General features: G+C 35.4%; 1 protein-coding gene and 1 long non-coding RNA gene across 2 annotated transcripts in view; both read left to right on the plus strand.

Moving 5' to 3' along the window:
- Positions 1-27139, plus strand: part of DIP2 (disco-interacting protein 2) — a 635079-nt gene that overhangs the window by 249991 nt on the left and 357949 nt on the right.
- Positions 12709-13057, plus strand: LOC142234711 (uncharacterized). Its single transcript, XR_012721691.1, has 3 exons — positions 12709-12760; positions 12820-12943; positions 13006-13057. It is a non-coding gene; the product is annotated as an uncharacterized LOC142234711 (long non-coding RNA).

The following is a 27139-nucleotide window of genomic DNA, read 5'->3' on the forward strand; positions in this document are numbered from 1 at the left end:
TTGGGACGCTGAATCCAAATCTGCACTTGGGTTTTTTCTATCAGCTCGAATTTTCGAGATATACCATTATGTTCAAAATTAATGCACTTCCGCAACATATATTGGAATAACTTGAAAACGGTTCACCATATTAAATTAAAAAAATCCGAAACTCCCAAACAATATTCTCTTTAAGCCGTGCTTACATTGTGTTTAAATTTTCCAAGTACAACTGTAATTGCATCTTCATTTGAGGTAAAACGCTTGCCAGCAAGATTTTTTTTTAGATTTGGGAACAAGTAAAAGTCACTGGGAGCTAAATCAGGAGAATAGGGTGGGTGGTCAAGCAACTCGTACTTTAATTCGTTGATTTTAGCCATTGTTAAAACACTCTTCTTCGCTGGTGCGTTGTCTTGATGAAAAATTATTTTTTGTGTTGTAAGCCAGGACGTTTTTCTCGAATTTGTACATTTAATTGATCCAAAAGGTTGCAATAGTACTCTGAATTTATTGTTTTACCCTTTTGCAGATAGTCAATCAATAAAATACCTTTGAAGTCCCAAAAACCCGTTGCCATAACCTTACTAGCCGATTGAATTGTTTTTGCCTTTTTTAGGGCACTTCCTCCAGCTTCAGTCCATTGTTTGGATTGTTCTTTTGTCTCTGGAGTATAGTGGTGGATCCCTGTCTCATCAACAGTTATGAAACGACGCTCAAAATCCATTTTATTTCGCCTAAAACAATTCAAACAGGCTTGAGAAATGTTCATTCTTATGCGTTTTTGATCGACTGTGAACAAATGCGGCACCCATCTTGCAGAAAGCTTTTTCATCTGTAGTTCTTCATGCAAAATTAAATGGACTCGATCATTTGAGATGCCCATGATATTAGCAATTTCACGCGCTTTTATTCGTCGATCATTTAATACCATATCATGCACTTTGGCTACAATTTCTGTTGTTGTTGCTGTTTTTGGACGTCCACTACGTGGTTCATCTTCAATGCTTGTACGACCACGTTTAGATTCAGCAACACAATTTTTTACTGTTGCATATGAAGGAGCACTTTCACCTAACACATTCACCATATCATTATGAATTCTTTGTCCCGATAAACCTTTTTTATATAAATATTTAATGACAGCACGCATTTCTAATGTTTCCATTGTAAAAAAAATTGCGTATGCGTCTTTTTTGAATACCTGTTTCAAAATTTAACATGTGTCCATATCAGAGATGGAAGTTTCCAAAACACTTTTTTTTGTTTATACCGCGCTTTTTGTGCTAGGCTAAGAAGTTTCCGAACTGCCCTCGTAGTTTTAGAGATATTATTTGTCATTTGGATCATACTCCTCTAATCCCATCGCTGTTACTAAATCAGGAAAATCTGAACAATAAACAAATGCATCGTCTTCGAAAAAGAATGGAAGTAAGTTTTTTTCTTAGAGGAACAAGAAAGTTTATAGGCGTTATGATTTTGCTACCGCTTATTATTTTTTTTTAATTTTTAGAATCATAAAAAAGCTAACTTATTACATACAAACACTTACACATTAGAAAATGTTATTTTTGTATGGAAATCGCGATTTATATAAATTCAGTAAATCGCGAACAAAATCAAAAGTTGTGCACCGATTGCAATGAATTAGAGCTCACTTTATTCGAAATATAAATAAAGAACAAAAAAAAATTGTTTTGTTAAAAATTTTAATTTTTTTCAAAACTTATAGGCTAATGTTATGATGGCAAATGTTCGATGGGAGCATTACAAGGGTTGTAACGACACCATTTAAACTTAAACCGAACACTAGATATGCTAGTGTTCTCGAGACGTCAGATATCACTCCTGATATCTGCTATACTGGGTCGCAACCTGATAGGCGATTTTGCAAAAAGTATTGGCGCGAAGTATAATGACTATTGTATGAGCAGTCACGATGCGGAGGAAAAGGAATCAATTAAACACCTCTTGTGCGAGTGTCCTGCATTTTGTGTAAGGCGTAAGCAAATTTTAGGGGCATATAGCTTTAGATTACTGGCGGACCTGGAAAACGTTAACTAAGCAGTCTGCTAATGTTTTTCGGAACAATCAGGTTGGTTCAACAGAAGAAAATAATCGAGAAGGTTCAGCGGTTAAAACTAGAAGTGCCCATATGTAATAGGTACTTTTAGTTAATGTGGTATCACAATAGACTGGATAGTCTAAGTGACCCTGAAACTTAATCGGGCTGCCACTTTAACCTAACCTAGGCTACATTTCTTCCATCGATTGTTTGCTAAAATTTTCAATAGTTCAGAAGCTGTAGTCGAAAAACTGTTAAAATGTTACACTTAATACTCACAAAAGACGAACGGTAACCAATCTAGCAAAATCCAGACATTACTTTTCTTCTCTCATCGAGTACTTTCGGCTGGGAGAAGTGATTTTTTGTTTGGATTTTTTCTGTTGCACTGTGATATTGTTTTGAAGGATATTTGGGACGCTGAATCCAAATCTGCATTTGTTTTTTTTTTCTATCAGCTCGAATTTTCAAGATATACCGTTATGTTCAAAATTAAGGCACTTCCGCTACATATATTGGAATAACTTGAAAACTGTTCAACATATTAAATATATTAGAAACTCCCGAACAATATTCTCAAGATATACCGTTATGTTCAAAATTAAGGCACTTCCGCTACATATATTGGAATAACTTGAGAACGGTTCAACATATTAAATATATTAGAAACTCCCGAACAATATTCTCTTTTGAATAAAATTATGAACAACTTTGTAGTACATGCAAAATTCCTATGACCACTCCTTGATACTGCTTTTGCAATGTTATTTTTTTTTTTTTTTTTTTTTTGTATATGAAACAAAAAAATAAATGCGTATTTGTAAAATCGTTGTTGTTCAAAATGAAAATTAGTCACATTTGTATGACAGAATCCGTACTACAAAGTTGTTCATAATTTTATAGGCTATATTGCTTCCCCCGACTATTTGCTAAAATTTTAATAGTTCAGGACTTGTAGTAGAAAAACTGAAAAAATCGGTTATAAAAGTTGTAATTTCGACATTTTTGCGATTTTGAGCATGAAGATGAAAATGTTACTACTTAATATATTGAGCATTTTTGTTGGCCAAGTCAAGGGCTACAACTTTGCTGAATACACAGAAAAAAGTATCACCAAAATATTTCCAATTAAAAAGTTAATTGAAGTTGAAAATTTTTTCAATTAATAAATTAATTGATACATTTAACTTTTTAATCATGATAGAAACATTGAGTTAATTAAGTCAATGAATGAAATTTTTAAAATGTTTAATTAAAAAATTAATTGATACAATTAACTTTTTAATCAAATTCGGAAGACCAATTCAGTTAAAAAAAAGTGCTGATTTTTTTTTACTTTTTTAATTAAAAATGTATTTCAAACAATCATTTGTTGATCCAAATAAAAACTCTAAGCCAATCATCTAACAAAGTAATTAAAAATAGTTACCTTTTTTAATTAATAAATTAATTGCGTTTTGCAATCAACATCAATTAAATTTTTAATTGAATCAATTAAAAAATTAATTGAATTTTGCTGAAAAAATCAATTAATTTTTTAATCAAGAATTTTTTCTATGCCCAATTAAAACTGTGATTGATACTATCATTTTCGTGATTGAAGACATTTCAATTAAAAAATTAATTGGATCAATTAATTTGGTGATTGAATCAGAGAAAAATTTTTTTGTGTGTACCTCAAAAATGTATTAAAATTTTTTTCGAACTATGGTCATACGAAAACTGCAAAAAGTGCTCAAAATCAAGTATGGCGACAAAACTTTAGATGCTCATAAAAGTCAAACGGCAACCAATCTAACAAAATCCAGAAATAACTTTTCTCCTCTCATCGAGTACATTCGGCTGGGATAAGTGATTTTTTGTTTGGAGACAAAATGTTGAATTTTGCGTCACAGTGTATTCAGTTCTAAATCAACAGAACCATTGTTCCCTTGTGTTGTCGCAAAATTGGAAAGTCATTTCACTGCCGACGTAATTTTTTTTCTACATAAGGATCAACAGGAAAATTTCTACAAATAAGATTTATTTACTCCAAAAACCAAAAATTATTTTGCTTCCTTGGTTGCAACACACATATACTGGCAAAGATTATCACTCAAGATCAAAATGGGGGTTTCAAGGCAAATTGAGAGTGTATATAATATCCTGCTATCAGAAATAGTGGAAACAATAACAAATTGTGGAGAAGCTAACAGAGAGTGAAGATGGCTTATCGCACACATTCCCAGCAAAAATTAGCTTGCAAAAAAATAGTTTGGATCCCCAATTTGTGATTCGGAAGTAGTGCAAACTTGGATCATCTCCAACGAATTTTACATGGGCTTGTCATAGGACGGGAGTACTCTATTTTTGGATTCTTTGCATTGCGATAGAAGTTGTGCCATGGAAGTTCATTTGGATGAATAAATTAAAAAAAAAAAAAAAATAATAAAAAATAAAAAAAACATTTTTTCCAAATTTCACTTTTGGTTTTTATAGGAATTTTTTGTTACACTTTTATTTTCTTATTATCAAATTTTTACAAATTGAAAAACTTTTTCGCCTTCACCGGGGGTTGAACCTTGGTCTGTTGGCATCATAACAGAACGGCTTTGCACACTCAGCCATAAACGCCATTGAACACGATGCATCCAAACGGCTATTCAAATGTTTGTGACATGAACCTAATATGACACCAGGATATGACATTCTAACTACTTCTTGAGATGTTCTTTATTATTATGAATGACAAAATAAAGAACGCTGGTTCGCATTTCACCAGCGGAAATTTTTTATTAAATATTTTTCTAAATAATTATTTTTTTCTTTATGTTATACATTGTTTTTATTTTGTTTTTTTTTTTCGGCATATATTTTTGCATACATTTTTTTCATTAAAAATCAACAACAAATTAAAAATTATCGTAATTTACAAAGCCTTCTCAAACGAACTTCTATGAAAATTCAAACGGGGCTGGTTCAAATCCCAGCGGGGATGATTTTTTTATTGTTTTTTCCTTTCTATTGATTTTTTTATTATTTTTTGCGAAATTTAATTGTCCAAACTTATATTTTCTCTTAAAACGGCCTAACTCCTTACTTTCTAAAACTTGCCAAAAAGGATTGCATCAGAAGTGAAATAAAATCGATAGGGGATCCCGGGATGCGCTTTAAAAGAAATGTTTGTGGAACAGCTTCCAATTTTTTTTGCTGGGTTAACAAAAGAATTGATGAAATAGACTCAAATTGTATAAGTATATATATAGTCCGCCGAGACACAACATAAAACATACTGATTACTTAAAATTATTTCTTGTGCCCATGTGCCAAAATTATTGTGCCCATAATGCCAAAATGATAAACAAAACACATGTCCACACATACATAAAATGCTACTCTCAAGGCGAAAACACATGATTTTTTTTTAAATGCCTATTCTTTTGATTCTCTTCACACCGAATACTCATTCTAATATTCAAATTAAATAATTTTTAGAATATCAAATTGTTGGCCCTATCATAAAACAGTTTTCCGAAACAACATACAAGCAGTTTCACAGAAATTGCTCTCTTTTGATTCTCTCGCTGTGTTATGTTGATATCTTTCGTCAACCCTCCCGGTTTCCATCTCTATTTCTTTCTCTATACTCTCTCTCTGAATAAAATATCACAACATATATATGTTTACTCGAAATTTGTAAATTTATATATGTTTACATTCACCCATATTATTTTTATGAAACAATAATGCCCCGAACATAATATATTCTAACATATTGACATATATGTCCCAAACATTTAGTGTTAGTTTAGGAACATTACATGTTTGTACTTAAATATATTGTGTTTAAAACTTGTGCCCGAAACACATTTTGTTTATATCGGAACATATGAAAAACATATTTTTCTAACAGTGTTAGAACACAACTTGAACTCATTTTAATGCATAAATGTAGTACTCTTAAATGCATATTAATAATATGTTATTTTAATTGAACTTTTATGAGACTATGACAATATACAAGTCACATTCGCGTATCTGACAATTCTAGATAATTGTCACAAATTTTTACATGAAATCTTTCGTTTACTCAAAAACGCCAGTAAAAAAATTTGAGAAATAGAAGTTTTTACGGGAAAATTTTTCGCAAAAAAAAAATCTTGCCTGAAGAAACACATAGTGATCAGCTGTTTTTAGACAATAATAAACCATATGGGATGTAAATGGTTTCATATTAATGGTAAATTGGTAAACGCGGAAATTTATGCTAATATTACAAAAAAAATTTTAAATCCATTACACTCTTGTGTAATGGAATAATATTTACTGAAAAAGTACGCAAACAGACCTATTTTTGTGTAATTCTCGTAATCTGGAGATTTATGGTTGAACCTTTCATATATTAAAGCGAGTTAATAAATCATGTGATTTGAAGCGGCACAATCTTCTAGGTTGATTGGCAGTTTGGAGTAAATTACGGGCCTTGCGATTCAATCCATATTGGTTTTATCCAATATCCATATTGGTTTTAATGCTTGTTTATATATTAAGAGTTTATTATCTGTGGAGAGGACTGAATTTTTTCCGATTAACCAGCTTAACTTACGGTATTTAATATTTAGTTCTTCGCACTTTTTATCAATATGAATTTTCCAATTTCATTTAGAATCCAGTGTAAAACCAAGATATTTTGCTGAGTTTGAAAAAGGCACTTGCTCATTGCCTATTTTTAGGAGTTTGTATCTTGAGGCAATTTTCGCAAAGTCAACATGAACAGATTTGCTACTGTTGAACAGATTAGACCCCATTGTTTTGTCCATAGATGAACCTTGTTTAAATACGCCTGGAGGGTATGTACGGATACATCTGTATTTTTTCCAGTTAACAGGCATATCGTGAGTGTAAAGTAGATACAGCATAAGTCAAAGTATACTACCCTGCGGAACTCCTACAGATACTCGTAGTGGATTATCTTGGCATACTCTATAAAATCGATTACTCAGGTATGAGCTAAGTATCTCACAATATTTTTTTGGAAGTAAAAAAAATTAGAAGCAGACCATCATGGGATACTCCATCAAAAGCTTTGGAAATGTCCAAGAATACAGCGGAGCAGACTTGTTTTTTTTTTTCGAAGGATTTTTCAATATTATCGGTGACTCTATGAACTTGTTCGATAGTCGAGTGCTTTTTCCGGAATCCAAATTGGTGGTCCGGAATTATATTTCTTGAGAAAATAAATAATTTCAGTCCACTGCAGAAGAGTTTTTCGAATAGCTTACCAATTACTGGAAGTAGAGAAATTGGTCTATATGAATTGGGATCGTGTGGTGATTTCCCCGATTTTGTATCATGACAACATCTGAAACTTTCCAGCAATTTGGAATATATTTAATTTTTAAGACACCGTTCATTATTGTGGTTAAACGCATAAATCCATGGTATGGTAAATTTCTTATCACCCTTAATTTTATCAAAACCAACAGATTTTTTGACGTTAACTTGATTCACTGCGTCATAAACTTTTTTTAAGAATTGGAAAAGGTCAAGTGGATATTATTTGCAAATTCGGTCGCCTTTTCGATACTGCTTTTGACCCATTGTCCGTTGCCTTTTAGTATTGCGACGTTCTATACAATTGGTTTATTTTTATACCCTTCACCACTACTGTGGTACAGGGTATAATAAGTTTGTGCATTTGTATGTAACGCCAAGAAATAATTGTCATAGACCCATCTTTTAGTATACCGATCGGCTTAGAATTAAATTCTGAGTCGATTTAGCGATGTCCGTCTGTCTGTCTGTCTGTCCGTCCGTCTGTCTGTATATGTAATTTTGTGCACAAAGTTCAGGTCGCAGTTTAAGCCCGATCGTCTTCAAATTTGACATAACGTCTTTCTTCGGGTAGAAGACAATCGCTATTGATTTTGGAAAAAATCGGTTCAGATTTAGATATAGCTGCCATATATAGTTATCACCGATTTGATCATAATTCACGTATTTATGAACCGACGTTCTTCAAATTTTGTATATCTGAATGTTTTGTCAGTCCCGTAAAAACTGCCAAGTATCAGCTAAATCGGTTCAGATTTATATATAGCTCCCATATATATCTTTCGTCCGATTTGGACTTATATGGCCCCAAAAGCGAGAGTTTTGCCCTGATTTGCTTCAAATTTTGCACAACGAGTACGTTTAATAGTATCGTTAACTGTGCCAAATTTAGTTGAAATCGGTTCAGAAGACGATCCCTATTGATTTTAGCTGCCATATATATTTTTCACCGATCTGATCATAATTGACGTGTATATCAACCGATCTTCCTCAAATTCCGTACTTCCGAATATTTGATGAGTCTCGAAAAACTTGCAAAATATCAGCAAAATCGGTTCAGATTTAGGTATAGCTCCCATATATAGCTTTCGCCCGATTTACACTCATATGACCCCAGAGGCCAATTTTTAACTCCGATTTAGTTGAAATTTTGCACAGGGAGTAGAATTAGCATTGTAGCTGTGCGTGCCAAATTTGGTTGAAATCGGTTCAGATTTAGATATAGCTCCCATATATATGTTTTTCTGATTTCGACAAAAATGGTCAAAATACCAACATTTTCCTTGTAAAATCGCCACTGCTTAGTCGAAAAGTTGTAAAAATGGCTCTAATTTTCCTAAACTTCTAATACATATATATCGAGCGATAAATCATAAATAAACTTTTTCGAAGTTTCCTTAAAATTGCTTCAGATTTAAACGTTTCCCATATTTATACCCTTCATTATACCCTTCACCACTACTGTGGTACAGGGTATAATAAGTTTGTGCATTTGTATGTAACGCCAAGAAGGAGTAATCATAGACCAATCTTTTAGTATACGGATCGGCTTAGAATTAAATTCTGAGTCGATTTAGCGATGTCCGTCTGTCTGTCTGTCCGTCTGTCTGTCCGTCTGTCTGTCTGTCTGTCTGTCTGTCTGTTGATGTATTTTTGTGTGCAAAGTACAGCTCGCAGTTTTAGTCCGATTGTCCTAAAATTTGGTATAGGGTCCTGTTTCGGCTCAAAGACGATCCCTATTGATTTTGGAAAAAATCGGTTCAGATTTAGATATAGCTGCCATATATATTTTTCACCGATCTGGTCATAATTGGCGTGTATATCAACCGATCTTCCTCAAATTCCGTACATCCGAATATTTTATGAGTCTCGAAAAACTTGCAAAATATCAGCCAAATCGGTTCAGATTTAGATATAGCTCCCATATATAGCTTTCGCCCGATTTACACTCATTTGCCCACAGAGGCCAATTTTTTGCTCCGATTTAGTTGAAATTTTGCACAGGGAGTAGAATTAGCGTTGTAACTATGCGTGCCAAATTTGCTTGAAATCGGTTCAGATTTGGATATATCTCCCATATAAAGCTTTCGCCCGATTTACACTCATATGACCACTGAGGCCAATTTTTAACTCCGATTTAGTTGAAATTTTGCACAGGGAGTAGAATTAGCATTGTAACTATGCGTGCCAAATTTGGTTGAAATCGGTTCAGATTTAGATATAGCTCCCATATATATGTTTTTCTGATTTCGACAAAAATGGTCAAAATACCAACATTTTCCTTGTAAAATCGCCACTGCTTAGTCGAAAAGTTGTAAAAATAAATCTAATTTTCCTAAACTTCTAATACATATATATCGAGCGATAAATCATAAATAAACTTTTGCGAAGTTTCCTTAAAATTGCTTCAGATTTAAACGTTTCCCATATTTATACCCTTCACCACTACTGTGGTACAGGGTATAATAAGTTTGTGCATTTGTATGTAACGCCAAGAAGGAGTAATCATAGACCAATCTTTTAGTATACGGATCGGCTTAGAATTAAATTCTGAGTCGATTTAGCGATGTCCGTCTGTCCGTCTGTCTGTCCGTCTGTCTGTCTGTCTGTCTGTCTGTCTGTTGATGTATTTTTGTGTGCAAAGTACAGCTCGCAGTTTTAGTCCGATTGTCCCAAAATTTGGTATAGGGTCCTGTTTCGGCTCAAAGACGATCCCTATTGATTTTGGAAAAAATCGGTTCAGATTTAGATATAGCTGCCATATATATTTTTCACCGATCTGGTCATAATTGGCGTGTATATCAACCGATCTTCCTCAAATTCCGTACATCCGAATATTTTATTAGTCTCGAAAAACTTGCAAAATATCAGCCAAATCGGTTCAGATTTAGATATAGCTCCCATATATAGCTTTCGCCCGATTTACACTCATTTGCCCACAGAGGCCAATTTTTTGCTCCGATTTAGTTGAAATTTTGCACAGGGAGTAGAATTAGCGTTGTAACTATGCGTGCCAAATTTGCTTGAAATCGGTTCAGATTTGGATATATCTCCCATATAAAGCTTTCGCCCGATTTACACTCATATGACCACTGAGGCCAATTTTTAACTCCGATTTAGTTGAAATTTTGCACAGGGAGTAGAATTAGCATTGTAACTATGCGTGCCAAATTTGGTTGAAATCGGTTCAGATTTAGATATAGCTCCCATATATATGTTTTTCTGATTTCGACAAAAATGGTCAAAATACCAACATTTTCCTTGTAAAATCGCCACTGCTTAGTCGAAAAGTTGTAAAAATAAATCTAATTTTCCTAAACTTCTAATACATATATATCGAGCGATAAATCATAAATAAACTTTTTCGAAGTTTCCTTAAAATTGCTTCAGATTTAAACGTTTCCCATATTTTTTTACTAACATTGTGTTCCACCCTAGTGCATTAGCCGACTTAAATTTTGAGTCTATAGATTTTGTAGAAGTCTATCAAATTCTTCCATATCGAGTGATATTTAAATGTATGTATTTGGGACAGACCTTTATATATAGCCCCCAACACATTTGACGGATGTGATATGGTATCGAAAATTTCGATCTACAAAGTGGTGCAGGGTATAATATAGTCGGCCCCGCCCGACTTTAGACTTTCCTTACTGGTTTTTTACTAACATTGTGTTCCACCCTAGTGCATTAGCCGACTTAAATTTTGAGTCTATAGATTTTGTAGAAGTCTATCAAATTCTTCCAGATCGAGTGATATTTAAATGTATGTATTTGGGACAAACCTTTATATATAGCCCCCAACACATTTGACGGATGTGATATGGTATCGAAAATTTAGATCTACAAAGTGGTGCAGGGTATAATATAGTCGGCCCCGCCCGACTTTAGACTTTCCTTACTGGTTTTTTACTAACATTGTGTTCCACCTCAGCGCATAAGCCGACTTAAATGTAAAATCTATAAGTATTGCAGAACTCTGTACAGATCTGCTCAGATATACAGAATATATGTGTATGGATTCATATAGCATCCAACACATTGGACGGATTTGATATGGTATCGAAAATGTGGACTTACAAAGTGGTGAAGGGTATAATATAGTCGGCCCCGCCCGACTTTAGGCTTTCCTTACTTGTTTGATTTTGCTGCCTTGCAGAGAGAATATTGGTAGTTTTTGTTGGGACTTAGATTGAACACATACTTGTGTAATGTCCTGTCATTATATTAAACTGCTACGTTTTTGGTAGCATTGTTTAACACTCTTTTATCCCCAGGTGATCGAGTTTGTTGTAATTTTTCCTTATCTTTCGTTTACAATTTACTTGATTTACTATGTATTGGGGATATTGAGGCGTAATTGATTTAATACATTGTTCCGGTGTACTCTCTCAAGCCGCTTGTTGTATCAACAATGTAAAAGCATCGACTTCTTCTTCAATATCATTTGTATTGTAGATTGGTGAATGACTGATAGACGTGGTAATTAAATGTCGAAAGTACTCCCACTGGGTTCTGGTATGTTAGGTTGGTATCAGTTTTTTTTTTTAAGAAGCAACCAAGCTTCACCTAAATAATTAAGATATATAGGAGAATGATCTGAACTGAATTCATGTCCATCTTCAATTAGTTTGTTTTCTGGATTTTTTCTAGTAATGAAAAAGTCAATCAGATCAGAAGTTTTAGACACGTCTGTTGGCCATTATGTTGGCTTATCGGTTGATATTACTGTACATCCAGTATTCATGATGTAGTTCTCTGCCCTTTGGTGTGTTCAATCTAGATCCCCATTGTATGTTCTTTCGCCCAGAAAAAAGTGCCTTCGAAACTAAAAAAAAATTTTTCATCAATATAGTTTATCCATTTTATTTCCATTAAGGTAAATTTTTGTGAGAAATAATAAAATTTACTCGTTTCAGTAAAAAAACCTAAACTGTAAGCAGTTAGGAATAGTTCATTAACTAGAATAAGGCATGGAATTTTACTCATACTATTTTCTTCGCTGGGTATAAGAATTTACTACTGAACAAGAAAATTTTATTCACCGATAACAAAGCATTCGTAAAAATAAACAAAATCCGAACTAAAACCAAGTTTCCTCAAAATTAGTAAAATTTCTTATAAAATGATAATTGCGACTTCCTTTATAATAGAAAGTTTTTCATACATACGAACAACACTTGACATAAAAAAATATTTTAGTTCATTCGTACTAAGAAGTATGCAATCCTTTCAAAACTTAAGGAAACACACTTGTTAGAATATAGGAAATTTTCCTATATCGATACCTGTCATCGTAATCGATGTGTTTGCGCGTGGGTGTAATCGATATGTTTGCGCGTGGGTTGTTTTTTAGTTGGAATCGCGTTGTTGTGGTATACGGAGAGATTGTGAAAAAATAATATGGTAAAATAATATAATAAATAACAAATAAACTATATAAAATATTTATTATTTTAAATTAGTGAGAACAATTTTCGTTTTTTGAAAATAAATCTATCAATGTTCGTGATGGCGTATAAAGAAAGAAAACACCAGCAGAATAACAACCCTTTCATTTGTCTTCATTTTGGAATCTTCAATTATCAGGTAATATTCAGTGACGCTAACCTTTTGTAACAAAAATGGTTTATGATTTTTTATATTTGTAGGTATTGAAATTATAAAAGGAGGACAAAATCGTTAGGCAGCAACTTATTAAAATTGAAAGGTACAAGAAGAAAAATGCGTTTTACAGTTGATGACATTACATGGAAATTGGAAATAGTGGAATAATAAACTAGTATTTCAAGGCCAGTCGATGCTGTTGATTCTTAATAAATATATTTAATATCTTAATAAAACGTGTATTTTATTGAAGAAAAAATTGCCTATATAAATAAATAAAATTGTATTTAAAAACGAAGGTAAGCAGTTCTAATTAGGAAGTAAAAGTTTTACCACAAATGTGTAAGATTTGTCCAAATGAATGAAAAATTTTCAATAAAATTATTCCATATATGAATTCAAATCAGTTAAATTTTTTCATTCTGTAGTATAGTGGTACATAAATATAGGAAAGCGTTAACTAATATATGGAATGCATTATACCTAATTTCTACGAAAATCACATCGTTCAAACAAATAAAAATGTCTTTGGCGCTGTACGAAGTTCAACTTTCTTCACAATGAGTTAATTTTAACTTAAAGAAGGGGTCACTTTTTTCTGGGTGTTGCATTGAAATCCCCTCTCATAATAAATAAAAAAATGTGTCTCGCTTATGATACATATTGTTACGAATTTGATAATTATAGATTTAAGTTTGTTTAAATTGGTTTCCGTTAATTTGAAATTTCAAATTGTAACGATGGAATTTCGCTGTCACTTGTTGGAATCATCTATTCATTTTCTAGTATTTTCCTAAATTTCTTTTATGTTCTTTTGTTTGCTTATTTTCATATCGAAATGTTAGTTCTTACTCTCTCATAGAATAACAACCCCTTTGCTTTGTTATTTTGCTTTCTCATTTCATCTCATTGTCTATTGTCATTGTTGTTGTAGTAATGCGAGCGTATATCTATGTGAGTGTGTATGTGTTTGGCAGCCACCAGACGAATAACTTAATGGTCGTAGATCCTTCTAGCATTGTCTAAGAATGTTCTGGCGTTGCCAGAATATTGTAGTGCTACCAGAATGTTCTCGTATTGCCACACCGTCATATATAAAAGCGCTCGCATGCTGCTAACGAGTCAGTCTTAATTAAAGCGTCAAACAAATAACTTCAGTGTGAACGAATTGTAAAGTGTGAAGTCATAGTAAATAAATTGTAGATTGTCGTTATTTAAAAGAACTGTGTTTTAATTGTCGGGTAATTAAAAATGCCTAAATATAAAAACGTAACAATTGGTGTCGGAAGTGAAATAACGAAAAAAAATCTACAATGAAGTTTATTGAGCTTCGTGTGGAAGACTTAAAAAAGGAATTGAGCAAACTGGAGCTGCCGACAACAGGCAATAAGGCCCAGCTTCAAAAGCGTCTACTGGAAGAGTTTGAACGGCGTAATATGGACATTGCGATGCATGAGTTTGATTATAAGGAACACATTGATGAATCAATACTCGTCAATACCAGCAGTGTAGAAACTCCGTCTGTGGCTTCGAGTGTTGTGGATTACACATCAATGCTCAGTGTTTTGAGCAAAATGATGGAGGAAAACTCTAGAAAAATCATGGATGAGAATTCTAGAAAAATGGAAGCAAATTCTAGAAAAATGGAAGAAAATTCTAGAAAATTGGAAGAAAAATTCGACGAAAATTCTAGAATGGTCAACGAAAAATTACAACAAATTTCTGAAGGCATGGAGAAACGTGTGGACCATATAGCAAATCAAATTGTGGAATTGGATAAGAAAGTTCTTTCCGTGGATGAGAAAATTATGGTTCATGATGAGAAGTTTCTGCACATCGAGAAAAAAATGTCAGAGCTGGAAATTAAAGGTGGTCCAGTGCGCGTCATCGAGGGCTCAAAAATCAAAACTCCTGTTTTCGATGGCTCAACGTCATTTGATGTCTTCAAATTCCAATTCGAAATGGTTGCTTGTAGAAATTTGTGGAATGACGATGATAAAGCAATTGAACTTCTATTGGCATTAAAGGGCAATGCTGCTGATGTGATACAAAGCATTCCCGCTGCTTCTAGAAATAACTATAATGAAGTAATAGCGGCACTTCAAGGCAAGTATGGTGGAGAGCACAAGCAGGACATCTTCAGAATGGAATTGAGAGGAAGAATCCAGAAATCGAATGAAACCCTACAAGATTTCGCAACAGAAGTTGAGCGGCTAGTGCTTTTGACATACCCAGGTGAGAGTCATCCTCTTGTGGACCGCATCAAGATTGAAACCTTCGTCAATGGAATTCGAGACCCAGATATAAAATGTGCAACATATGCGTCACAAAAGGCTACATTCGCTGAAACAGTAACATTCGCACTTGCACAGGAGACTGCGAGATTGCTAGCGCGGCCTCAAATTCACAAGGTACGTAAATTAGAGGCAGAGTGTGATGAATCAAAGTCCGTTATTGAGTCGATGAAAGAGGCCATGAAGCAGGCAATGCAAGAAATGAAGCAAGAGGCAAATAAATCCCGGATCAAATGCTATAACTGTGATAAGCCGGGACATCTAGCTCGAGAATGCAAAGCACGACGCAAACGGTCAAGGTCCACATCACCATCTCCATTAAACAATAGCCATAAGAAGGTGACCCCACAGTCAAGTGAGTCACCTTTAAACTAAATCGAGCTAGTTCAGCGGGGCAAGAGCTGGCTCCTACAGACGATGGCCCCACCATCTCCATAGCAATAGTTCAACAGAAAAATAACAATTTAACTATTGCGGGTGTTATTTGGCGACAAGCATACTTTGACGTTGGATACTGGTGCATCAAAGTCTATCATTAGATCTGATTTAGTAAAAGGAAAAGTTACACCACTGATTGGAGTCAAGCTACGCACGGCTACAGGGGAACCCGCAACCGTATATGGAAAGGTCACCGTAAAATTAACTGTTGCTAACAAATCCGTTACTTATGATTTCATTGTGGCCGATATAGTAGACGAAGTTATAATTGGAGCGGATTTCATGATTGCTTTTGGTCTCAATTTGGATATGAAGCGTCGTGTAATGACATGGTGCGATGCCGAAATAACGGTAAACGTGGGATACGACGGGAATACACCTGTCAGACGTTTGACAACGAGCCAGTCAGAGTCTATACCACCGAATGCCGAAGCAATTATATGGGTTTCTATGAATGGAGATTGTGAAGTCGGCCAATTGTGGGTTGTTGAACCAGCAGAAAACAAAAGCAACAACATCTTGATAGCAAATGCCCTGGTAACAACGAACGAAGAGAGACTAATACCAGTTCGTGTCTTGAACTTGTCTGACAATCACGAGCAAATTGTAAAATTTTCTGACATTGGCAAATGTACACCAGCCGAGGCAATAGTCAATTTGGAAGGCAACTCATCAAAGTCACATGGAGCAGTGAGAAAACATCTAGAAGCGTATGTCGAGGCTTGGACACGTCATCTATCGCCGTCAGAGAGAAATAAAGCCAAGCAATTGTTGTGGAAAAACGCCTCTGCTTTTGCTTCTGAAAAGGGAAATCAAGGAAGAACATCTGTAGTGAAACATGAAATTAAAACCGCAGAAGAAAGGCCCATAAAACAGGCACCACGAAGTGTTCCCCTGGCAAAAAGAGACGAAGTTCAAAAGCTCATAAAGGAAATGGCGGAGAGTGGTGTGATCGAGCCGTCATCAAGTCCTTGGTGTTCCCCAGTTGTGCTGGTCAAAAAGAAAGATGGAAGTACCCGATTCTGCTTGGACTACAGAAAACTGAATGATGTCACCAAAAAGGACAGTTATCCGCTTCCACGCATTGATGACACGTTGGACACACTAGCCGGAACAACATGGTTTTCTACGCTCGATTTGCAGAGTGGATATTGGCAAGTAGAGATCGCCGAGAAAGACAAGGAAAAGACGGCTTTTGGCGTTAATGGCGGTCTCTGGCAATTCAATGTAATGCCGTTCGGGCTCTGCGACGCTCCGGCTACCTTCGAAAGATTGATGGAGCGGGTACTGAAGGGGTTGCACTGGAAATCGTGCTTGATATACTTGGATGACATCATAGTGATGGGCAAAACATTTGACGAGCACCTTATGAACTTGAAGGACGTTATCCAGCAATTGTCAGCCGCTGGTCTACGCCTTAACGCAAAGAAATGCTACCTTTTCCAGCGGGAAGTTAAATACCTGGGTCATCATGTGACTGCAGAGGGCATATCCACCGATGAAGACAAAATCCAAGCTGTCAGAGATTGGCCACGACCCCGAAATCTCCACGAATTAAGAAGTTTCCTTGGGTTATGTACATATTACCGACGATTCGTCCCAAACTTCGCCAGCATCGCCGCTAGTCTCCATAAATTGACGCAAAAAGGTCAGAAGTTCCAGTGGAGCGACGAACAGGAGGATTCATTCCAACATTTAAAAGAACTTTTATGTTCAGCTCCTGTTCTAGCGTATCCTATTCCGGGCGAAAAATTTGTTTTGGATACAGATGCTAGCGCGCATGGTATTGGAGGTGTGCTATCCCAACAGATAGACGGCAAGGAGAAGGTCATCGGATATTTCAGCCGAACGTTGTCCAAGACCGAAAAGAACTACTGTGTAACGCGACGAGAGCTGCTAGCCGTCATAGACAAACATTATCATTAAAACATTATCATAAATATTTGTATGGACAACACTTCTTGCTCAGGACTGATCACTCAGCTCTACGATGGGTGCTCCAATTCAAGAATCCGGAAGCTCAACTGGCACGTTGGATCGAGAGGCTCCAAAGCTATGATTTCAGTATCGAGCATAGAAAAGGTGTAAAACACGGTAACGCTGACGCTTTGTCACGTCGACCTTGCAGTATAGAATGCAAGCACTGCTCGAAAGCTGAACATAAGGAGGAGATTGTTGATATTCGGCTGTTACACATCGAATCTGGAGTGGACTGGCCAACAGAACAGCGTAAAGATCCCATTTTGAACAAAATTATTTCGGCAAAGGAAGAGAACGAGAAGCCCAGTAAGAAAGACATCGCAGCCGAAAGTCCACTTATGAAATCATACTGGGCTCAATGGGATAGTTTAGTTCTAGTTAATGGATCCCTGCAACGTAAATGGGAAAGCGAAGATGGCAAGAGCAGCCGAAATTTGATCATCGTTCCAGATTCCAAAATATGAGACGTTTTGGCGGAGTTCCATAATGGTCCCAGTGGAGGTCATCTGGGAATAACCAAAACCGCCGAGAAAGTGAAGCAACGATTCTACTGGGTTGGATGCCAGAAATCAATTGCTGAATGGGTAGCCAATTGCGAGAAGTGCATGAAGGCGAAAGGTCCAACAAGGAAAAGTCGAGGTCCTATGCAAGAATATAGACCAGGAGCCCCGTTTGAAAGAATAGCAATGGACGTGGCAGGCCCTTTCCCAGTAAGTGATTCTGGAAACCGTTATGTCCTTGTGGTCATGGATTACATCAGCAAATGGCCGGAGGTGTATGCAATTCCAAACCAAGAGGCAAAAACGATTGTGGATGTGGTCAACAAAAACTGGATATGTCGCTACGGTGTGCCGTCCGAGATTCACTCAGACCAGGGAAGAAATTTTGAATCGGCCATATTCAAAGAGATGTGTGAATCCCTTGGGATCAAGAAAACGAGGACTACGCCATTACATCCACAATCCGATGGCATGGTAGAAAGGTTTAATCGTACCCTGGAGGAACATCTTCGAAAAGTGGTGGACAACGGTCAGAGGGACTGGGACGAGCATATTCCAAAGTTTTTGCTGTCCTATAGATCTGCCATTCATGATTCCACCTCTCGAACACCGGCCAATGTTCTATTCGGAACTGAGTTGAAGTTGCCTGTAGATCTGATATTCGGCGCTAAACCTAATGAGCTCGCCATGGAAGAAAACAGAAACGACATCCCAAACACTTTCGGAGAAGTTCACGAATCAGTGCACAACAAAATAAAAATGGTCAGCAACAGAATGAAGGCGAGATACGATCGTGCTGTAAATACTGAGGGCTTCCAAGAAGAAGAATTGGTTCTGCTATTTAACCCGCAACGAAAGAAAGGATTGTGTCCTAAACTGCAAACACAGTGGGAAGGCCCATACAAAGTCATCAAGAAGATCAATGATGTTGTATACCGGATTCAGAAGGACAACAGCCCTAGATCAAAGATGAAAGTTGTACATCTGGAACGATTGGCTCCTTACGGAACAGGTTCTGTGCCTGTTCGGGACGAACAGGCTTAAGCGGGAGGCAGTGTTACGAATTTGATAATTATAGATTTAAGTTTGTTTAAATTGGTTTCCGTTAATTTGAAATTTCAAATTGTAACGATGGAATTTCGCTGTCACTTGTTGGAATCATCAATTATTTTCTAGTATTTTCCTAAATTTCTTTTATATTCTTTTGTTTGCTTATTTTCATATCGAAATGTTAGTTCTTACTCTCTCATAGAATAACAACCCCTTTGCTTTGTTATTTTGCTTTCTCATTTCATCTCATTGTCTATTGTCATTGTTGTTGTAGTAATGCGAGCATATATCTATGTGAGTGTGTATGTGTTTGGCAGCCACCAGACGAATAACTTAATGGTCGTAGATCCTTCTAGCATTGTCTAAGAATGTTCTGGCGTTGCCAGAATATTGTAGTGCTACCAGAATGTTCTCGTATTGCCACACCGTCATATATAAAAGCGCTCGCATGCTGCTAACGAGTCAGTCTTAATTAAAGCGTCAAACGAATAACTTCAGTGTGAACGAATTGTAAAGTGTGAAGTCATAGTAAATAAATTGTAGATTGTCGTTATTTAAAAGAACTGTGTTTTAATTGTCGGGTAATTAAAAACGCCTAAATATAAAAACGTAACAATATATTAATATTTTTTTCATATACGATGTACAGAAGTTTTTCTATTTGTTTTAAGATTCCATTTGCATTCCGCAGCATAATTTTTAATTAATGTCTGCATCTATTAAAGTGTATTGAAAAAATTATCCTCTAACAAGCTTGAACTGTTGTCTAAGCTCTTGAAAGGATGTTTTGCATTTATTTGTTAAGCGTTATTATTTTTAACTGTGTCAGAGTACAGATTAGTTGTTCTGTGTTTATTTGTTTTCGATGCATTTTGCGAAGTAGTTGGAACTGATGCATTTTTTGTGGTCTATTATTGTTCTGGAACAGATTTTCAGAGTTTAAATAACGTTTTAAAGAACTGCCTGAATTTATTATGATAATTGGTTAATAGTTTTGCTGCAAGTAGAGGATGCTGATAGAAATGTGGTAATTCCGAAACGTGCGTCCATCCAACCATCTTTCCCCAATTAATTTGATAAACATTCTTTTCCTCTGTTGGTTAAGCTACACTTGTAGTTTAGTCAATGCATGGTTTTAAGCTGAAATCAAAAAAACAACAACAACGAAATAAAATTTTGACAAAATTTTCTATAGAAATAAAATTTTGGTAGATTATTTTTGGCTCGAGTGGCAACCATGATTATTAACCGATATGGACCAATTTTTGTGTCATTGGGGATCGGCTATATATAACTATAGACCGATAGGGACCAAATTTGGCATGGTTATTAGCGGACACATACTAACACCACGTTGCAAATTTCAACCGGATCGGATGAATTTTGCTTCTCCAAGAGACTCCGGAGATCATATCTGGTGAACGGTTTATATGGGGGCTATATATAATTATGGACCGATATGGACCACTTCGTGTCCATATCGTGTTTGTTAGAGACCACATACTAACACCACGTTCCAAATTTCAACCGGATCGGATGAATTTTGCTCCTCCAAGAGGCTCCGGAGGTCAAATCTGGGGATCGGTTTATATGGGGGCTATATATAATTATGGACCGATATGGACCAATTTTTGCATGGTTGCATATACTTACACCATGTACCAAATTTCAGCCAGATCGGATAAAATATGCTACTCTTATAGGCTCTGCAAGCCAAATCTGGGGGTCCGTTTATATGGGGGCTATACGTAAAAGTGGACCGATATGGACCATTTGGAATACCATCCGACCTATGTTGCATCAATAACAACTACTTGTGCCAAGTTTGAAGTGGATAGCTTGTTTCGTTCGGAAGTTAGCGTGATTTCAACAGGCGGACGGACGGACGGACATGCTTAGATCGACTATGAATTTCACCACGACCCAGAATATATATACTTTATGGGGTCTCAGAGCAATATTTCGATGTGTTACAAACGGAATGACAAAGTTAATATACCCCCTATCCTATGGTGAAGGGTATAAAAAACGGTGGGATATATACAAAAATTACAAAGGGATCTTCATAAAAATAACGAAAGGGCATATACTCTTTTTAGAGTTGGGACAGTAAAATGAAAAAGGAGGAAATAGTGAAAAATTAAACAGTAAAACTTATAAAAACAAAGTTTAGTTCCTCTTTATTAATAAGTAGTCCAAGAGGAGTTGACGGACAGAATAAAAGCGGACATTAAGTTCGAGTTTTGCCGCTTAAATTTCATTTTAGCGGAACAACTCGAATCTCAAAAAGCAGAATAACATAACTTTTTTGGCAAATTGTATTATAACTTGGTGGGGAATGATCCAAACCAAAAATTGAAAAAGTTTATTTTTTTAAATGAGTTATTAAAGAAAAGTATACGTGAAAACATGACCAGTGTAGAGCGATAATACCAACTTAATACCGGCCGTAATGGTACAAATTAAATTGGGTACAAAATTATTGGTTAATAAAAATGCATATTAATTTGTATTTCTAAATACGATAAATTTGAAATGCATTTAAATGGTGTTAAATGCTAGTAAAAAATAATTCACGCCTAAATAAATGTATGTGTATGTTGTTGTTTTTTGATTTCAGCTAAAATCAAAAAACAACAACAATGATTAAAAAACAAAACCAACAATAACAAAACAAAACGCATGAATTTATGTGTATGTTGTAAAATTATTTATGTTTATACTCGACTTCACGTTCTTCTTTTGTTCGAAATTTTCAAACTATTATACCAAAACATTTTTTTGTTACAAGATTGTTATCTTGTAATACAAAAATAATATGCTATCCAAAGCTCAGTCGATTTCGTACGAATAACATTATCATTGTTTGTATTACAGAAAAAGGTGCTAAGAACTAAAAACTCTCGTGGAAGTGAGAAAGATGTGAGGGAATATGCAGTTAGGCAGAAATAAATTTGTTTCTTTGGGAGAAAATTCTTCCACGCATATATGTTTGGGCTCAAAATGATTCCAAAAATATAATATGTTCACATTAAACAAATGAACAAGAAAAATGTTTCGGCAATATCGAATCATATATGTGCTTCTTGCAAAATATGTTTGGAACATATATTCGAGAAGCGAATTTTTGAGGGTGTAATTGCCGCGAAAACCATGTATTGTGTCCTTGTGAAAAGAATTTTCTAGCCGAGAAAAATGTATGCTGGCACTAATAATTTAAATGGTTCTCAAGTGCAAACTTGGAAGTAGTGCAAACTTGGATCATCTCCGAAACCACAGCATTACATTCTAACTACTTCCTGAGATGTTCTTTATTATTATGAATGAAGAAAAAAGAACGCTAGTTCAAATCTCACCAGCGCCAAATTTTTATCAAATATTTTTCTAAAAAAAATATTTTTGTATGTTATACCAAGGTATACCACGTTTTTATTTTGTTATTTTCGGTATATATTTCCGTATAAATATATTTTTCCATTAAAACTCAACAAAAAATTAAATATTTTCGTAATTTAAACACCTTCTTAAAAGAACTTCCATGGAAGTGAAAAAGTCAAGCGACACAGGTTCAAATCCCAGCGGGATGAAATTTATGTTTTGTTATCATTAGTGGAAAAAATTGATGGGGGATTCCGGGATGTGCTTTAAAATAAATATTTGTGGAACAACTTCAATTGTTTTCCTGGGACGGTCGGGAAAATCATGTACCTGAACATTCAATTTATTTTAAGAGTTGTTTACAGGTTATATATTGATATGTCTAGTGACATTAAATGATCATAAGGACCATGTTTTTTATTTTTAAACTTTTTGCAGCGAAAAGAATTTTATAAAAAAACTCTGGGCATGTACCCACGATTTTCATTTTGCACGTCAGTCGAGTGTTGATTGTTGCTTAGAATGGACGGAGAATAGGGAATTACTGTGTTTTGTGTTAATTTATTATACCCTGCTCCACACTGTGGAACAGGGTATTATAAGTTAGTGCATACACTGAAAAAAAAGCATACTCGGTTCCAAAGATTTTGTCTTTACTTTAAAAAATTTGGTATTGATTCCGAGCCAAAGAAGCAGAGAATACAAGTAAGGATACTTTTAAGACACAATTCTCTTTTAAATTTAGGTTTTGTGTACTTGCTTCTAGGAAGCAAATTTTAATTTTTCGCTTTCTCAGCTTTTTTTCTTAATATGCTATCAAAGTCCTTTAAAAGCGAGTTAACGGCAACTTTATTTTCCAAATTAGGACTCAACTTCCAGTAGAAATTATGCTATGTTTGAAGTAAACAGCTTCTTTAAAATAAAGTTTTGAAAAACATGTCCTATATTTGAACGATTTTTTGCTTTGTAGTCAAGATGCAAAAAGACAACAAATTTAAAGACAATTTCATTAAATTTAAAGAATTTTTCTGAATTATTAAAGTCAAGTTGACCTTAGCCTATAAATTTTTTCTTTCATGTTAAGATACCCATTTTTAAGTCAAATCACTTAACTATAAGGACAATACGACTTCATTGAAAAGTTTATCGACTTTTTGACAAAGAAAATAACTTCATTTTATAGAAATGCGTCTTCTATGCTAAGCAAAATTTGTATTCGTATTTTAAAGACATGAAATCTTTGACCTCACGACAATATTTTTTTCAGTGTATGTTTGCAACACCTAGAAGGAGACGAGATAGACACATGGTGTCTTTGACAAAAATGCTCAGGGAGGGGTCCTGAGTCGATATAGCCATGTCCGTCTGTCCGTCTGTTCGTGAACACATTTTTGTAATCAAAGTCTAGGTCGCAGGTTTAGTCCAATCGACTTCAAATTTGGCACAAGTATGTGTTTTGGCTCAGAATAGATCCCTATTGATTTTGGAAGAAATCGGTTCAGATTTAGATATAGCTCCCATATATATATTTCGCCCGATATGGACTTATATGGCCCCAGAAGCCAGAGTTTTACCCTAATTTGCTTTAAATTTTGCACAAGAAGAACAATTAGTACTATAGTCAAGTGTGCCAAATTTTATTGAAATTGGTTCAGATTTAGATATAGCTCTGCGAAGCGGATGAGTTGGCAAGGCTAGGGACTACCTTACATATTCCAGGGGAACTAGAATTTGTTGGTATGCCCCTAGCTACCTGCAAGCTCATGCTGCGTGAGAAGGCTGTTATGATGGCAAATGTTCGATGGGAGAATTGCAAGGGTTGTAACGACACCAAGCAAATATGGCCCCATTTCAACTTAAACCGCACACTAGATATGCTAATGTTCTCGAAACGTCAGATATCACTCCTGATATCTGCTATAACGGGTCGCTGCCTGATAGGCGATTTTGCAAAAACTATTGGCGCGAAGTATAATGACTATTGTATGAGCTGTCATGATGCGGAGGAAAAAGAATCAATTAAACACCTCTTGTGTGAGTGTCCTGCATTTTGTGTAAAGCGCAAGCAACTTTTAGGAGCATATAGCTTCAGATTACTGGCGGATCTGGAAAACGTTAACTTAAGCAGTCTGCTAATGTTTTTGGAACAATCTGGTTGGTTCAACAAAGAAAAATAATCAAGAAGGTTCAGCGGTTAAAACTAGAAGTGCCCATATGTAATAGGTACTTTTAGTTAATCTGGTATCACAATGGACTGAATAGTCAAAGTGAGCCTGAATCTTAATCGGGCTGCCACTTTAACCTAACCTAACCTAACCTAGATATAGCTCCCATACATATCCTTCGCCCGATATGGACTAATACGGTCCCAGAAGCCAGAGTTTTACCCCAATTTGGTTGAAATTTTGCACAGGGAGTAGAATTAGCATTGTAGCTATGCGTGCCAAATTTGGTTGAAATCGGTTCAGATTTAGATATAGCTCCAATATATAGCATTCGGGCGATTTACACTCATATGACCACAGAGGCCAATTTTTTGCTCCGATTTAGTTGAAATTTTGCACAGGGAGTAGGATTAGCATTGTAGCTATGCGTGTCAAATTTGGTTGAAATCGGTTCAGATTTAGATATATCTCCCATATATAGCTTTCGACCGATTTACACTCATATGACCACAGAGGCCAATTTTTAACTCCGATTTAGTTGAAATTTTGCACAGGGAGTAGAATTAGCATTGTTGCTATGCGTGCCAAATTTGGTTGAAATCGGTTCAGATTTAGATATAGCTCCCATATATATGTTTTACTGATTTCGATAAAAATGGTCAAAATATCAACATTTTCCTTGTAAAATCGCCACTGCTTTGTCGAAAAGTTGTAAAATTGACTCTAATTTTCCAAAACTTCTAATACATATATATCGAGCGATAAATCATAAATAAACTTTTTCGAAGTTTCCTTAAAATTGCTTCAGATTTAAACGTTTCCCATATTTATACCCTTCACCACTACTGTGGTACAGGGTATAATAAGTTTGTGCATTTGTATGTAACGCCAAGAAATAATTGTCATAGACCCATCTTTTAGTATACCGATCGGCTTAGAATTAAATTCTGAGTCGATTTAGCGATGTCCGTCTGTCTGTCTGTCTGTCCGTCGTCTGTCTGTATTTGTAATTTTGTGCACAAAGTACAGGTCGCAGTTTAAGCCCGATCGTCTTCAAATTTGACATAACGTCTTTCTTCGGGTAGAAGACAATCGCTATTGATTTTGGAAAAAATCGGTTCAGATTTAGATATAGCTGCCATATATAGTTATCACCGATTTGATCATAATTCACGTATTTATGAACCGACGTTCTTCAAATTTTGTACATCTGAATGTTTTGTCAGTCCCGTAAAAACTGCCAAATATCAGCTAAATCGGTTCAGATTTATATATAGCTCCCATATATATCTTTCTTCCGATTTGGACTTATATGGCCCCAAAAGCGAGAGTTTTGCCCTGATTTGATTAAAATTTTGTACAAGGAGTACGTTTAATAGTATCGTTAATTGTGCCAAATTTAGTTGAAATCGGTTCAGATTTAGATATAGCTCCCATATATATCTTTCGACCGATTTGGACTTATATGGCCCCAAAAGCCAGAGTTTTGCCCTGATTTGCTTCAAATTTTGCACAACAAGTACGTTTAATAGTATCGTTAAGTGTGCTTAATTTGGTTAAAATCGGTTCCGATTTAGATATAGCTCCCATATATATCTTTCGTCCGATTTGGATATATTTTTTTACTAACATTGTGTTCCACCTCAGCGCATAAGCCGACTTAAATGTAAAATCTATAAGTATTGCAGAACTCTGTACAGATCTGCTCAGATATACAGAATATATGTGTATGGATTCATATAGCATCCAACACATTGGACGGATTTGATATGGTATCGAAAATGTGGACTTACAAAGTGGTGAAGGGTATAATATAGTCGGCCTCGCCCGACTTTAGGCTTTCCTTACTTGTTTTTTACTAACATTGTGTTCCACTCTAGTGCATTAGCCGACTTAAATTTTGAGTCTATAGATTTTGTTGTTTGATGTCCGTCTGTCTGTCCGTCCGTCTGTCTGTATATGTAATTTTGTGCACAAAGTACAGGTCGCAGTTTAAGCCCGATCGTCTTCAAATTTGACATAACGTCTTTCTTCGGGTAGAAGACAATCGCTATTGATTTTGGAAAAAATCGGTTCAGATTTAGATATAGCTGCCATATATAGTTATCACCGATTTGATCATAATTCACGTATTTATGAACCGACGTTCTTCAAATTTTGTACATCTGAATGTTTTGTCAGTCCCGTAAAAACTGCCAATTATCAGCTAAATCGGTTCAGATTTATATATAGCTCCCATATATATCTTTCGTCCGATTTGGACTTATATGGCCCCAAAAGCGAGAGTTTTGCCCTGATTTGCTTCAAATTTTGCACAACGAGTACGTTTAATAGTATCGTTAACTGTGCCAAATTTAGTTGAAATCGGTTCAG

Source organism: Haematobia irritans, chromosome 4 (assembly GCF_050003625.1).
Source record: "Haematobia irritans isolate KBUSLIRL chromosome 4, ASM5000362v1, whole genome shotgun sequence".
NCBI classification, from domain to species: Eukaryota; Metazoa; Arthropoda; class Insecta; order Diptera; family Muscidae; genus Haematobia; species Haematobia irritans.